This window comes from Canis lupus, chromosome 5 (genome assembly GCF_048164855.1).
Source record: "Canis lupus baileyi chromosome 5, mCanLup2.hap1, whole genome shotgun sequence".
NCBI lineage: Eukaryota > Metazoa > Chordata > Mammalia > Carnivora > Canidae > Canis > Canis lupus.
Genome location: NC_132842.1, coordinates 142,432 through 156,649, shown reverse-complemented (window position 1 = coordinate 156,649; position 14,218 = coordinate 142,432). Strand labels below are relative to the sequence as shown.

Here is a 14,218-nt window from a genome sequence, read left to right as displayed (position 1 = left end):
TATGGAGTCACTGATCACTGACTGGGGGAAAATATATATTTTTTGTAGACAAGTAAAATCTGGTAAATAACCCATGGTATTTTGAAGAATCTTTGCTGTAGATAATTATGTTGCTGGATTAGAGAAATTCAGGTCAGTAGAAATAAATAATAAAACATAAAGTATATACTATGGAGTCAAGACAAAAAATAAAAGATTTTTCTTATTTGAAAATTCTATTGAGAATAAGATCCATATTTAATAAGAAAGTATTTTTCTATGATTATTCGAGATTAAATTTCAATAAGTTACATTATCAAGGATGTCTATGGAGAGAGTAGTTTTTTTTCCTGTGCCTTTTCTTTGAGCTCCTTTGGATTTTATTTTTCTGCAAGATCATTGTTCTTCACTCTAAAAGTTATAAATTAGAACTATAAGGGGCATTTTTTGTTTTTGTTTTTGCTTGTATGTCAGAACTTCTCAAGTCTTTTTCTTTTCTCCCGTAAGTATCGCTCTGGTCCATTTTGTTTCTATTTTCATACTAGCAGTGTGTATGAAAAGTATAAGAAGAGACAATGATCCTCCCCTAGTCAACACCAAGTTTCCTTAGCAGCCCATGTCTCCTTGCCTTGCAGAACTTTACCATGTAGATAGTGAAATTTACATTAGATTTTCGTAGAAAATTGCTGAACCTTACAAAAAAGTCTCCTTTAGTTTTTTTTTTTTTTTATCTTTTTTTTTTTCAGTTGAGGTAAAAGTTTCAGTGTATGGAAAGCTGCGCGTGGCACACGCGCCCCCGTGTTCCCTCCCAGGAGCTCCCGAGGCCCCTCCCTCGGTGCCCACCCGCCTCTCCCCACCCCTGCAGAAGCCCGGACTGGAGCCCGCAGCACCTCCACAGTCCCCCCACCCTGCAGCAAGAGGTGACCCCAGCCGCGGGGCTGAGCTGGGGGGACAGAGACATCGCCTGTTTGCAAAGCTGACAGCCTTCGGTGCAGTACCATCTCAGAGAAACTTCCTTTCAAACAATGCTTTCTGGAGCTACAGACCAGCTTGGGCATAAGAAAGGGGCTTTGCAAGAAACTTCAGATCACATCTGACATGGTTTTCTACGGTCATCAGGTCAGCGTTTGAAGTTGCCGTCTCCAAGCAACTCAACTCAGTAAGGAAGGGAAGGCTTTATGCGGGTTCACACCTTCTCATAAAGCCTCACATACACACGAGAAAGATCTTAGACCTATTAAAGCCAAAACTGGAAGATTCCATAACACTGAGTTTATTTATCTTTTTTAATTTTTATTTATTTATGATAGTCACAGAGAGAGAGAGAGAGAGAGAGAGAGGCAGAGACACAGGCAGAGGGAGAAGCAGGCTCCATGCACCGGGAGCCCGACGTGGGACTCGATCCCGGGGCTCCAGGATCGCGCCCTGGGCCAGAGGCAGGCGCCAAACCGCTGCGCCACCCGGGATCCCTGGATTCCGTAACACTGAGTTTTAAAGAAAACCTGCAGGCGCGGAACCAGAGCAGCAGATCAACCAGAGCAAGGGACACTGCAGAGTTCCGGCGGGTGCGACTTCGCTGGTTTTGTCCTGATGTGCGAGTCCAGCGCTCAGTCTGAGTCGCTGCAGTGGAGCTGGATCCGCCGAACTGCTGCTCCCGGACCGAGGAGCTGCTGCTGCTGAGCCGGGCGGCCCTCCCGAGGGCGCAGAGCCCGCTTTCTCCTCCTTGGCAGGCTTCTCGTTGTTGTTCAGCTGCCCACGGACGTCCTGCCGCGCGTCTCCGACTCCTTCCTTTCCTGAGCTAACTCCTCCTTGGACTTGGCCGCCTGCTTCTTCCCGCTCGTGGAGAAAGGCTCCCTTGGCTTTTCCTGTCAACAACACTTGACGCATCTCTCTAGCTCCCGCACAGTGGGGGGTTTCAGAGGCTCAAAGTCAATCTCTCTCTGCTCAGGCCTGGGTCCCTGAGCGAGGGCTCCGGGACTGGATGAAGTGGACCCCGCAGCCCCGTGTCCCCGGGCAGCCGGGTGGTCTAGGCTGAGCTGGCGCCCTCGGCCTAGCTCACGGGCAGGCCTTGCTCCTCCTCTCCGGGTCGTCGAGGCCGATGCCTGCTTGCCGCCCTGCTTCGGCTGCCTGCTGGCCTGGCCGCGCTGCCGGCCTTCTCGGCGGGAGCCCTCTTCGGTTGGGCCTGCTTGGCGGCGGGGCCCCCTTGGCCTTCTCGTCCTCAGACTTGGCCTTGTGCCTCTCCGTGTCCTCGTCTTCGTCCGCGTCCTCCTCCTTCTCCTCCTTTCCCTTCGGCTCCTTCTTCCTCTCTGGCTTGTTCCCGGGCCCGCGACAGGGCGGCGAGCTGCTCGTGCACAGCCTTCAGCTGCTCCTGCAGCTCCGCCAGCCGGGCCCGCTCCTCCTCCTCCTCCTCCTCCTCCTCCTCCTCCTCCTCCTCCTCCTCCTCCTCCTCCTCCTCCTCCGAGCTCTCCTCGCTGCTGCGGCTGCTCTCGGCGCCCCTGCTCAGCACGGGGGCTGCGGGCTCAGCCGGCATCTTAGCAAACCGCACCTCAAACACGGCCGCAGCTTCCTGGCCACGGCCACCACCTTGTGGCCTGGGGGTTGTACTGGTAACAGCTGGAGAACATGAACCGGGTGTCAGCAGCGAAGCCCTGCGCGTCTGGGCACTCGCGACTGTCCGTCTTCTTGACAGTGCTGAGGTCCATCGGGTGCTCGGTGACGTCGTGGTAGTCGTGCAGCTCCAGGGCCTCGGCGTCCACCGGCTGGAGAAGGGCCAGGCGCAGGCCGCACGCTTCTTGCACGGCCTTTCCTCGAGGACGCTGTCACAGTGCCGCGAGTGCTCGGCAGCTCGCCCTTCCGGCCCGCATGCTGAGGCACCTCGCCGTCCTCTAGACCCTTCCAGGGCGGTGCGATGGGGCGGCCCCCACTCTCTCGCCGAGCCCCCACCTCGGCCTGCTTGGGGTCTGACAGTGGCGGCGGCGATTCGCTCCGGCTCGCGGATGGAGTGGGCGTCGTGGTGGCTGCTTTCCGCTTTGCACCCTTTTCCTTGACGACAGGCGCTGTGGGAGGGACCACAGGGATGGATGATGGGCGTCGAGGGAGGGGGTGGGGCGGCGGCGGGGGCGCAGGGACCGACGTGATGTTTGCGGTAATGGTTGGCAGAGGGGGGGCAGCAATGACAGGCGTCTGGAGACAGTGGGGGGACGCTCTGGAAGGGGGTTGCTGGGGAGACAGAGGACACGGCCACCACTTGCTGCCCACCTGCACTCCGGGTTCCTGCGCCGCGTTCCGGCCTTTGCCCTTCGGAGCAGGGGGTAATAATTCAACTTCGTCCTGGGGCACCTGGGCCACTCTCTGCAGAAAAATTTTCTCTAAGGCTTGGGCCGTTAGCACTGTGTCATCTGTGGGCTTGTTGTAAATGTAACAATTTGTAAACATGGTGTGGAAGTCCTGCACGCATTCGCTGGCGCTCCAGTAATAATTATTTTCTAGTCTCTTCTGAATAGTCCCCATAGCCATCGGGTGTTTATGATTTTATGGTAATCGGGCAGGTTTAGCTTGATTGCATCCACGGGCTGGTAGAAGGGCCAGGCGAGCTGGTGATTCCAGGGCGTCTTTACCACCACGTTCTGCGCGTACTGCAGCTGCTTGGTCTTGCGGCCAGGCTTGGCGGGGTTGGAGACCTCCCGCGGGTTCCCCGGGATCCCCGCGGGCGCGACCGTCCTGGTGGTGGACATCCTCCGCGGCTCGCTCACTGGCCGTCACAGCAGCGGCTCAGGGAGGCCCTCGCTTCCACTGCGCTCCTTTTGGAGGCCTGACATCCCCTTTGTAGGCCCAGCCAGGCAGCACTTGGCCTCGGCGGCTCCGACGGCCGTCCCTCCGCTCCCTATATAGATTCTGGATAACAGTTCTTTATTAGATGGTTCTTTTGTAAATATTTTCTCCAACTCTGTGCTTTGTCTTCTTATTCTCTTGACATTGCTGTTTGCAGAACAGAAAATTTTAATGGAGTCCAGTGTATCAGTTATTTCTTTCATGGATTGTGCCCTGGTGTTGGATCAAAATCATAGCCATACCCAAGTTCACCTGCATTTTCTCCTACATTATCTTGCAGAGGTTTTATAATTTTGCATTTTATATTTAGAACTGTGATCTGAGTTTATATTTGTGAAGGATGTGAAGTCTGTGTCTGGACTCAGTATTTTTGCATGTGGTGTCCAGTTTTACATTATCATTTGTTGAAAATACTGTCCTTTTCTTTCACTGTGTTGTCTAGTCCTTTGTCAAGATCCATTGACTATATGAATCTCATTAACTTTTAAAAGGATGTGATAGAATGAATTTGAATAGCTAAGTGAACATAAATGGGAGGTTCCAAACAGAAGAAATGGACTGTGGTAAGGCATTAAAATGAGTGAGGAGGAAAGTAATCTTGATTTATTAAAGAAACTGTGATAGTTTGAGCTTATGTGCAAGAGAAGCATAGAGATTGTTGAGTATTAGCTTAACCATGGTAAGGATTATTATACTAAATAATACGAAAGCCATTTAAGGATTTTAATGCAATTGCATGAATTTTAAAGGTCTTTAAATGTTTATACTTTGGCAGTGTGTAGAATGTATTGAAGGGGAAAGTAGGGAAATAATGGTTTCAGTTGGGAGGCTTTAAGAGGAAAGGTAAGAGATTATCATGAACAGAAATGACATGGAAGAGATAGGTCATAATAAAAATTTAATAAGTAGAATAAAGAAACGCTTGGCTAAGTTTTGGGAGAAAGGGAAAAGGGATGTTTTAAGTAATACTCCTGAATTTTTATCTTGACTTATAAGATATAGAGTGTGGGGGGGGGAGCAGGAGGGAGGGAGGAGATCATTACTTTTTTTTGACACTAATAAGAGAACAGTGCATTAGAGAAACAATATTTGGATTTATTGACATAAATAATTTAAGCTTTGATACTGTACTGGACTTACCTGGGTGAGAGGAAGGTCCAGTGTTCTTAACTAAAACTTTGACATGGCGGCACCACTTTAAATTTTCCATTCTAGCTGAAGTCTGAAAAATGAAGTCTCCTCTTTTCAAAGGAGAGAGGTTGTTAAGTGTAAATATAAATAAGGATAAAGGGTCAAATACTAAACCCTAAGGAGAAGCTCATAATTAAGGAAATGTAAGGAAAGATAAGCCTTTGGGAAAAAATTAGAAGTGGATGAACTATTAAGTAGGGTTGTTTTGGGATACCAGCAAATAGGTCTAACTCTTAAACAGAACCAAGAATTTGATGAAAATGAGAAAGGAGAAAATTTCATATTAGAAAAAGGAATGTCACTAGTGCTCGTTTTTTGAGTACCTGCTATATATCATGCATGATCTGAGATCCCACAGTAAGCAAAGATGCAGATATTCCTCTGCTCTCAGAGTCTGCTTCCTAACTGGGGAGAGACTGAACCTATAATAAATGAGTAAATTACATCTTTTTGAAGGGCATAATGCTGAAGGAAAAAAAAAAAGTCCTGGTAAGGGTAATGGGGAAATGATGTGGTTGGCAGAGAACTTTGCAAACTTAAATAGGGTGGTCATAGTAGATCTCAATGACACAGTGATTTAAAGCAAAGACTTGAAAAGATAAGGAAATAAATCTTAAGGCTATTTTAGGTAAAAGTGTTCCAGGCACAAAGAAGGAATTGAAAGGGGAGCATATTTGGTGAGTTGAGCAATAGCAAGGGGACCAGTGTGGCTGGAGGAGAGTGTTTATGGGGAAAAAATAATAGGATTTGAGGTTAAAGGAAGAAGCAACCCATCCAGAGCTACAGTCCTCAATCTTGGCTTCTTTGGAGAAGCTACATAGAGAGCTTCTAAAACTCTGGATGCCATGACCAATTGGGTTACAATCATTGGGAGGTGGAACTCAGGCCCCCCATGTGACTATAACATGCAACCAAGGTTCACAATCTGTCTGCTAAGACCTTAGGAGTCTCTAAGAAAAACTTATGTTTGAATGTTTGAAGGAAAAGCTCAGAAGATCATTCCTGGTTGTATTACATTGGAGATGCCAGTTAGATATTCAGGAAAAGATGTATTTTTTAAATATATATTTTTAAAGATTTTATTTATGTGTGTGTGTGTGAGAGAGAGAGAGAGACAGAGAGAGAGAGAGAGAGAGGCAGGCAGAGACATAGGCAGAGGGAGAAGCTGGCTCCATGCAGGGAGCCCGATATGGGACTTGACCCCGGGGCTCCAGGATCACACCCTGGGCTGAGGGTGGTGCTAAACCGCTGAGCCACCTGGGCTGCCCAGAAAAAAATGTCTAATAGAGAATTAGATATATGAATCTGGAGTTCAAGGAAGAGGTTCAGGCTGGAGATACAGATTGGTGAGACATCAGCATAGAGATGACACTTAAATCCTGCAACTAGAAGAGTTCTCTAAAGTAATGAAGATAGAAGATCAAAGATCTAGAAACAAGGTCAAAGGAAGAACCAGCAGAGATGAAGAGAGGAACAATGAGGAAAGAAGGAAGGAAATTCAGAAAATTTACTGTCTTGAAAGGCAAGTTCTCAGTGTTTCAGGATAGTGGAAAACTTGGTTAACTGTCACATATTGCTGATAGACCAAGATGAGGACTGCGAATTGACTTCGGATACAATGTTATGAAGTAATTGTGGATCTTAGCAAGAGGAGAAAGCTTGATTGGAGGGAGCTCAAGAGAAAATTGGAAAGTTATAATTTTCATCAACCTCTAAGACTTCATTTAGGAAAACTGAGAAATGAGGTGGTGGCTCTTACATGAAATGGGGCCAAGAGAGTTTACCAACATGTTTCTCTAGACTTGTGGAAGAGGTGTGGAGAATAAAGAAGGATAGTGTGCGTGATGCAAGAGGGGGGAGGATTTTCTGGAGAGATGGAGTTGTTGAATAGCCAAGAGAGGATGTGACCCAGTATATGAGTAGAGAATGGCCTCTGCTAGGAACCCAAACAATTTATCTGTGGTAACAGAGGAGTGATGGAGTATACAGGGGTAGACTCTGCAAGGTGGGGAGCTGTGGTGGTGATCACTATGGAAATTTTGCCTTGGAAACTAGGACTAATGGAGAAATAGAAGATTCTTGGGTGATACTAAAGACTCTGATAGTGGCGGGGGGAGAAGCACATTCCCCCCCTCCCTCACTGGATTAATGACTCCCAACTTGGACCTCTAGGGTCCTTCAGGAAAGAGGAGTCAGTAGGAGGCTACTGCAAATATTTCAAAAAAGCAAGTGACAATTGTATCTTTTCATCTCTTTTCACTTTTATTGAGAGATAGTTGACATACATCACTGAATGAGGTTTAAGGTATACATCATAGCGCCTTCCTTTCTTTAGTTTACCTAATTGTGAGAATACAATATATAATGCGTAAACAAAGTATGTATTAGTTGACTGTTTATGCTATTAGTAAGGCTTCCAGTCAACGGTAAGCTATTAAGAGTCTGCCTCTTAATTTTGGAAAGTCAAATTTTATATGCAGATTTTCAACTATGTGGAGGATCACACCTCGTTGTTCAGGAGTCAACCATATATGCCACAACTGCTCTAACCATTCCTCCATCATTGGACACTTCGATTGTTTCCCTGTTTCTGCTATTATAAATAATGCTGCTGTGTATCGGGAGGTTCATTTATCTTTTCTTGTGTTTTCAATTCCTTTGGATACATTCCCAGAAATGGACTGTAACTAGTTCTATTTTTAATTTTTGAGGAGCCTTCATTCTGTTTTCCACAGTGGCTGTACCAGTTTACAACACACACCGCCCCCAAGAGTGCACAAGGGTTCGCTTTCCTCTACATCCATACCAGCATTTGTTATCTTTTGTCTTTTGGATGATGGCCATTCTAACAGGCATGAGGTGCTATCTCATTGTAGTTTTAATTTGTATTTCCCTAATGACTAGAAGTGTTGAACATCTTTTCATATACCTGTTGCCTATCTGTGTATCTTTTTTTGAAAAATGGTTATTAGGTTTTTTGCTCATTTTTAAATTGGGTGATTTTTTTCTGCCATAGAGTTATGTGCATTATTTATTTGGTTTGGCTATTAATCCCTTATCAGATATATGGTTTGTGAATATTTTTTCTCTGTTCTGTAGGTTGTCTTTTCAATTAGTTGATGGCTTCCTCAGGTGTGAAGAAACTTTTCAGTTTGATGTATTCCCACTTGTCTATTTTTTATTTTTTGGTTACATTTTACGTGTGATTTCCAAAATATAATTACCAAGACCAGTGTCAAGGAGCTTTTATCCTGTGTTTTACTTCTAGGAGTTTCATGGTTTCAGGTCTCACAGTTAAGCATTTATTTAATTTTGAGTTAATGTTGTGAGTGGTGTAAGCTATGGGCCCAGTTTCATTCTTTTACATGTGAGTATCCATTTGCTGCAACATCATTTATTGAAGAGACAATTCTTCATTGAGCATTCTTGACTCGCTTGTCAAATATTTGTTGACCATATATGCTTGGATTTGTGTCTGAATTCCTTATTCCATTGTTCTCTTTGCTTCTGTACCAGTACTCTACTGTTTTAGTGACCATGGCTTTATAATAAATATTTAAAAAATCAGGAACAATAATGCTTCATGCCTTGTTCTTTCTCAGGATTTCTTTGCTTTTTTTTTTTTTTTTTTGGCTTCATATAAATTTTAGGGTTTTTTTTTCTACTTTTGCTAAAAAAAAAAAAAAAGCCACTGGAATCTCAATAGGGACTGCATTGATCTATAGATGGTTTTTGGTAGTATTGACATTTTAATAATAGTGATTCTTGCAGTCCAGTAACATAGGATACCTTTCCATTTTTTAAAAGACTTTATTGATTTATTCATGAAAGATACAGAGAAAGAAACAGAGACACAGGCAGAGGCAGAGGGAGAAGCAGGCTCCATGCAGGGAACCCAACGTGGGACTTGATCCTGGGTCTCCAGGATCACACCCTGGGCCGAAGGTGGCACTAAACTGCTGAGCCACCTGGGCTGCCCTATCTTTCCATTCATTTATGTCTTCTTCAATTGCTTTCATCATTGTCTTACGGTTGTTAGCATAGATCTTTCACTTCCTTAAATTTATTCCTAAGTATTTTATTGTTTTTCATGCAATTATAAATTGGATATGTTTCTTTATTTCCTTTTCAGAAAATTTGTTATTATAGAAATTTTATTTTGTATGTCAATTTTGTGTCTTACAACTGGGCTCAATTTGTTGATTATTTTAACAGTTTTTTGGTTGAATATTTAGGATTTTCTCTATACAAAAACATATTATTTGCAAACAGAGACCATTTTACTTCTACCTTTTGAATTCTGATGCCTTTTCTGTTTGTTGACTAATTGCTCTAGCTAGGACTTTTAGTACTATATAGAAGAGGAGTGGTGAGAGTGGGCACCTTATCTTGTTCCTGATTTTGGAAGAAAAGCTTTCAACCTTTCACCATTGAGTGTGACATCAGCTATGGGCTTGTCAATATGGCCTTTATTATTTTGAGGTATGTTACTTCCATATCTCATTTGTTAACTGTTTTTTTCATGAATGACTGTTGGATTTTGTCAAATGCTTTTTCTGTGTCTATTGAGATGATAATAGGATTCTTTTCTTTCACTCTATTAATGTGATGTATCACATTGATCGATTTCCATATTTTGAGCCATCCTTTCATCCCAGGGATAAATCCAAGTTGATTATGGTGAATGGTCCTTTTAATAGGCTGCTGATATCTTTTCTAGTATTTTGCTGAGAATGTTCACATTTATAATCATCAGGGATATTGGCCTATAGTTTTCTTTTTTAGTAGGGTTCTCATCTGTCTTTCAGCATGAAGATAGTGCTGACTTCATAAGGCTTATTGGGAATGTTCTCTGCTTTTTGTTTTTTTGGAGAAGTTTGAGAATATTGGTATATTAATTCTTAGAAGTTTGGTAAAATATACCAGTGAAGCCATCTGGTTCTAGACTTTTCTTCATAGGAACTTCTTTTTCTGTTTTTTTTTTTTCTTTTTTCTTTTTTCTTTTTTCTTTTTCTCTTTCTCTTTCTTTCCTTTGTTCTCTGTTTCCTTCCTTCCTTCCTTCCTTCCTTCCTTCCTTCCTTCCTTCCTTCCTTCCTTTCTTCCTTTTCTGATTCACTCTCCTTACTAGTAATTAGTCTATTTATTTTCTATTTATTCCTGACGCCATTTTAGTAAGTTGTATGTTTCAAAGACATTTTTTTATATCTTCTCAGTTGTCAGTTTCCTGGTGTATAGTTGTTTGTAGTAACCTTGTATGAATTTTTGTACCTTTGTGGTATTCATTGTAATATCTCCCTTTTCACTTATAATTTTGTAATTTGAATTCTTTTTTTTTCCTGTTAAAATGTATCAATTTTGTTTATCTTTTCAAAGAAACAACTCTTAGTTTGGTTAACTTTTCTATTGTTTTTAATTTCTCCATTTCATTTATTTCTGCTCTAATCTTCATTGTTTTCCATTTTCTTTGCTAACTTTGGGCTCAGTTATTTTCTGGTTCATTAAGGATAGAGTTAGGTTATTTATTTGGAATATTTCTTGCCTTTTAATGTAGACATTTATTGGTATGAACTTTCCTCCTAGAAATGCTTTTGCTTCACCCCTTAATTTTTGTAATGTTTCCATTTTCATTTGTCTCAAGGAACTTTTATTCTCCCCCATTTTTTTTTTTGGATTCATTGATTGTTCAGGAATGTGTTATTTAATTTCTGAGTATTCATGAATTTTCCTGTTTTCCTTATTTTCAACTTCTATTGTCTTTTTTTAAAAAAAGGTTTTATTTATTTATTTATTCATGAGAGAGAGAGAGAGAGAGAGAGAGATGCAGAGACACAGGAGACGGAGAAGAAGGCTCCATGCAGGGAGCAGCATGCAGGACTCAATCCCAGGTCTCCAGGATCACGCCCTGGGCTGAAGGCGGCGCTAAACTGCTGAGCCACCCGGGCTGCCCTCAACTTCTTTTCACATCATTGTGGTCAGAGAAAAATATTTGATATGGTTTTAATTTTCTCAAATTTGGTATGGCCTGTTTTATGGCCTACCATATAGTCTATCCTAGACAATGTTCCATGTGCACTTAAGAAGAATGAGTTTGGCTGTTATTGCACAGAATGTTTTGTATACGTCTAAGTCCATTGGGCCTCTAGCATTGTTCAAATCTGCTATTAACTTATAGATTCCTTGGATAATCTACTATTGTTGAGCGTAACATGTTAAAGTCTTTAACTGTTATTGTATTAGTGTTTATTTCGTCTCTTACCTCTGTTCTTTTTTGCTTTATTTATTCGGATGCTTTGATGTTGGTTCCATAAATATCTAGTTGTTATATCTTGTTGATGTGTTGACCTTTTTATCATTAAATAATGACCTTTTTGTTCTCTCTTTTTATAATTTTACTTTGTTTTTTTCTTTTTTTCACATATTTTACTTATTTACTTGAGAGAGGGAGGGAGAGCATGAGTAGGGGTAGAGGGAGAGGGAGAAGCAAATTCCCTGCTGGGGACCCTGGGGATCATGACCTGAGCCCAAAGCATACACTTAATTGACCGAGCCACCCAGGTGCCTCTCTTTTTTATGATTTTAAAGCCTCTTGGTTTGATATAAATGCAGCTATTCCTGCTTTTTTTTTCCTCATTACAATTTTCTTGAAATATCTCTTCCTTTCCCTTTAGTTGCAGTCTATGTGTGTCTTTGAGGCTAAAATATTAGGTCTTTCTTTCTTTCTCTTTTAAATTCATTTAGCTATTCTGTCTGTCTTGGTTGGAGAATTATTTACATTTAAAGTAGCTATTGATAGATCAGGACTTATTTTTGCCCTTTAAAAACTTGCTTTTGGGATGCTGGGTGGTCTGTGGTTGAGCATATGTCTTTGGCTCAGGGCGTGACCCTAGGGTCCTGTGATCGAGTCTTGCATCTGGCTCCCCATGGGGAGCCTCCTTTTCCCTCTGCCCATGTCTCTCCCTCTCTCTCCATGTCTAAATGTTTTCTAGTTGCTTTGGAGATGTATTGTTCCATGTTTTCTTTTTTGTTTTAATGTATTTTGATACTAGTATCCTTTGCCTTCTTTGTCCTGTTCTTTTGTGTGATTGCTACAGTTTTTTCCTTTGTGGTTTTCATGGGCTTACATAAAACATCTTAAAATCACAAACCCTATTTTAAGCTGATAACAACTTTACTTCCTGAAATTCCTAAAGTTGATACTTCTACTTCTTCTCCCTCTCATATTTTAGGTAATTTCTTATTTTAACTTTTAAACTAGAGTTGTAAGTGAATGATGTACCACCATCACCATATTACAGAATCTAACCTTAACTGTTTACTATTACCAGTGAGTTTTATACTTTCTTTTTTTAAACTTTATTTATTTATTCATGAGAGACACAGAGAGAGAGAGGCAGAAACATAGACAGAGAGGTAGGCTCCATGCAGGGAGCCTGATGTGGGACTTGATCCCGGGACTCCAGGATCATGCCCTGGACCACAAAGGCAGACGCTCAACCACTGAGCCACCCAGGCATCCCTATACTTTCTTTTTATATTTTTATAAGGCTTATGTTTTACTTTTACTCAGAATTCCCTTAATTCCCTTAGTGTTTCTTAGAAGGCAGGTGTAGTGGTAATGAACTCCCTCATCTTTTGTTTGGAAAAGTCTTTATTTCTCCATTTCTAAAGGACAGCTCTGCTGGGTATAGAATTCTTAATTATTCTTCAATATTTTGAATATGTCATCCCATTTTGTCCTGCCTTAAAAAGTCTTTGTTGAGAAATCTGCTTATAGTCATAGAAGTTCCCGTGTATGTACTTTTCTCTTTTTTCCTTAATGCTTTTAAAATGGTTTCTTTGGCTTTGACAATTTAATTGATCCTTCTTGGTACAGCTTTTTTCAAAGTCAGCCTATTTCAGGTACAGCCTTTTTCAAAGTCAGCCTATTTCAAGTCTTTTGAGCCTTATGGTTCTGTATGTTCATTTCTCTTCCCAGGTTTGGGAAATGTTTAACCACTATTGCTTTCAGTTTGCTTCTGCCCTTTCTCATTCTCTTTTCCTGGAATTCCCATTGTATTTATGAGTCCCTTAGGATTTTTTCACTCTTTCTTATTTTATCTTTTTGTTTCTCTGACTGGATAATTTTTCTATGTCTTATATTTTTAGGTCACTAATTCTTTCCTTCTGCATGGCTAAGTGTACTTTTGAAATTCTATTAACTACTTCAGCTCAATTACTATTTTTTTTAACTCTAGGATTTCTCTTTATTTCTGGGTTTGTTGTTTTTTTTCTGGTTGCTATTTCTTTGTCAAACTTCTTGTTGTTTTCATGGATTATTTTCCTAATTTCATTTAATTGTCTATATGTTATTGTAGTTACCTAAAGTTAAGAAAATTATTATAAATCTGATAGTTCCTAGATCTTCATTTTTTTTAGGGTCAGTTTTTAGAACTTTATTAGATTCCTTTTTTTTAAGATTTTATTTATTTATTCATGAGAGAGAGAGAGAGAAAGATGCAGAGACACAAGCAGACTGCATGCAAGGAGCCTGATGCGGGACTTGAACCTGGGAATCCAGGATCACACCCTGAGCCAAAGGCAGGTGCCCAACCACTGAGCCACACAGGCGTCCCTATTAGTTTCCTTTGATGGTCTCATATTTACTTGGATTTTGTTATCTTTGATTTCTTACATTGGTATCTGCACACTTGAATAATTTGGCTCCTCTTCTAGACTCTATAGATTTGCTTTGGCAGAGATAGATCTTCAATAGTCACCTCAGTTTAGGTCACTGGGCAGGTGGTACCCGCTATTATGGTCTAGTTTTTGGCAAGGCAACTTTCCAAGCTCTAAGTTTGGGTATAGGGAGAGAGGTGGAAATCTGTAGGATGCCCCCCCCCCCCAGTTGCATGAATTTTCCATCTGGCTTACTAGATGGTCTGGACTGGGTACTATATTTAGTAGACAGGGCTGTAAATTCATTTCCCTTCACTAACAGGGGAGGACCCAGTGTCCGCATGGCTCATTTGAGGGTACCTGAATCAACACAAGAGTGTGCACTGAATTTCTTGGTCATCTGCTCTGCAGATGTAGAAAGCCATGGGCTGTTCTCTCTTTTCAAGTGCAGCTAGAAGCAGAGCTTTTGGATGGCCTGTACAGCAGCTCCCCATGTGGTCTTGTTAGGTTCCCAGGTCACAAAAGCTGAAGGCTATATTAATATAATTGGGGCCATGAATTA

General features: G+C 41.9%; 1 pseudogene; it reads right to left on the bottom strand.

Moving 5' to 3' along the window:
* Positions 1 to 1,303: 1,303 nt before the first annotated feature.
* LOC140632855 (bromodomain-containing protein 3 pseudogene) lies at positions 1,304 to 3,890 on the bottom strand (annotated as a pseudogene).
* Between the last annotated feature and the right edge of the window lie 10,328 nt (positions 3,891 to 14,218).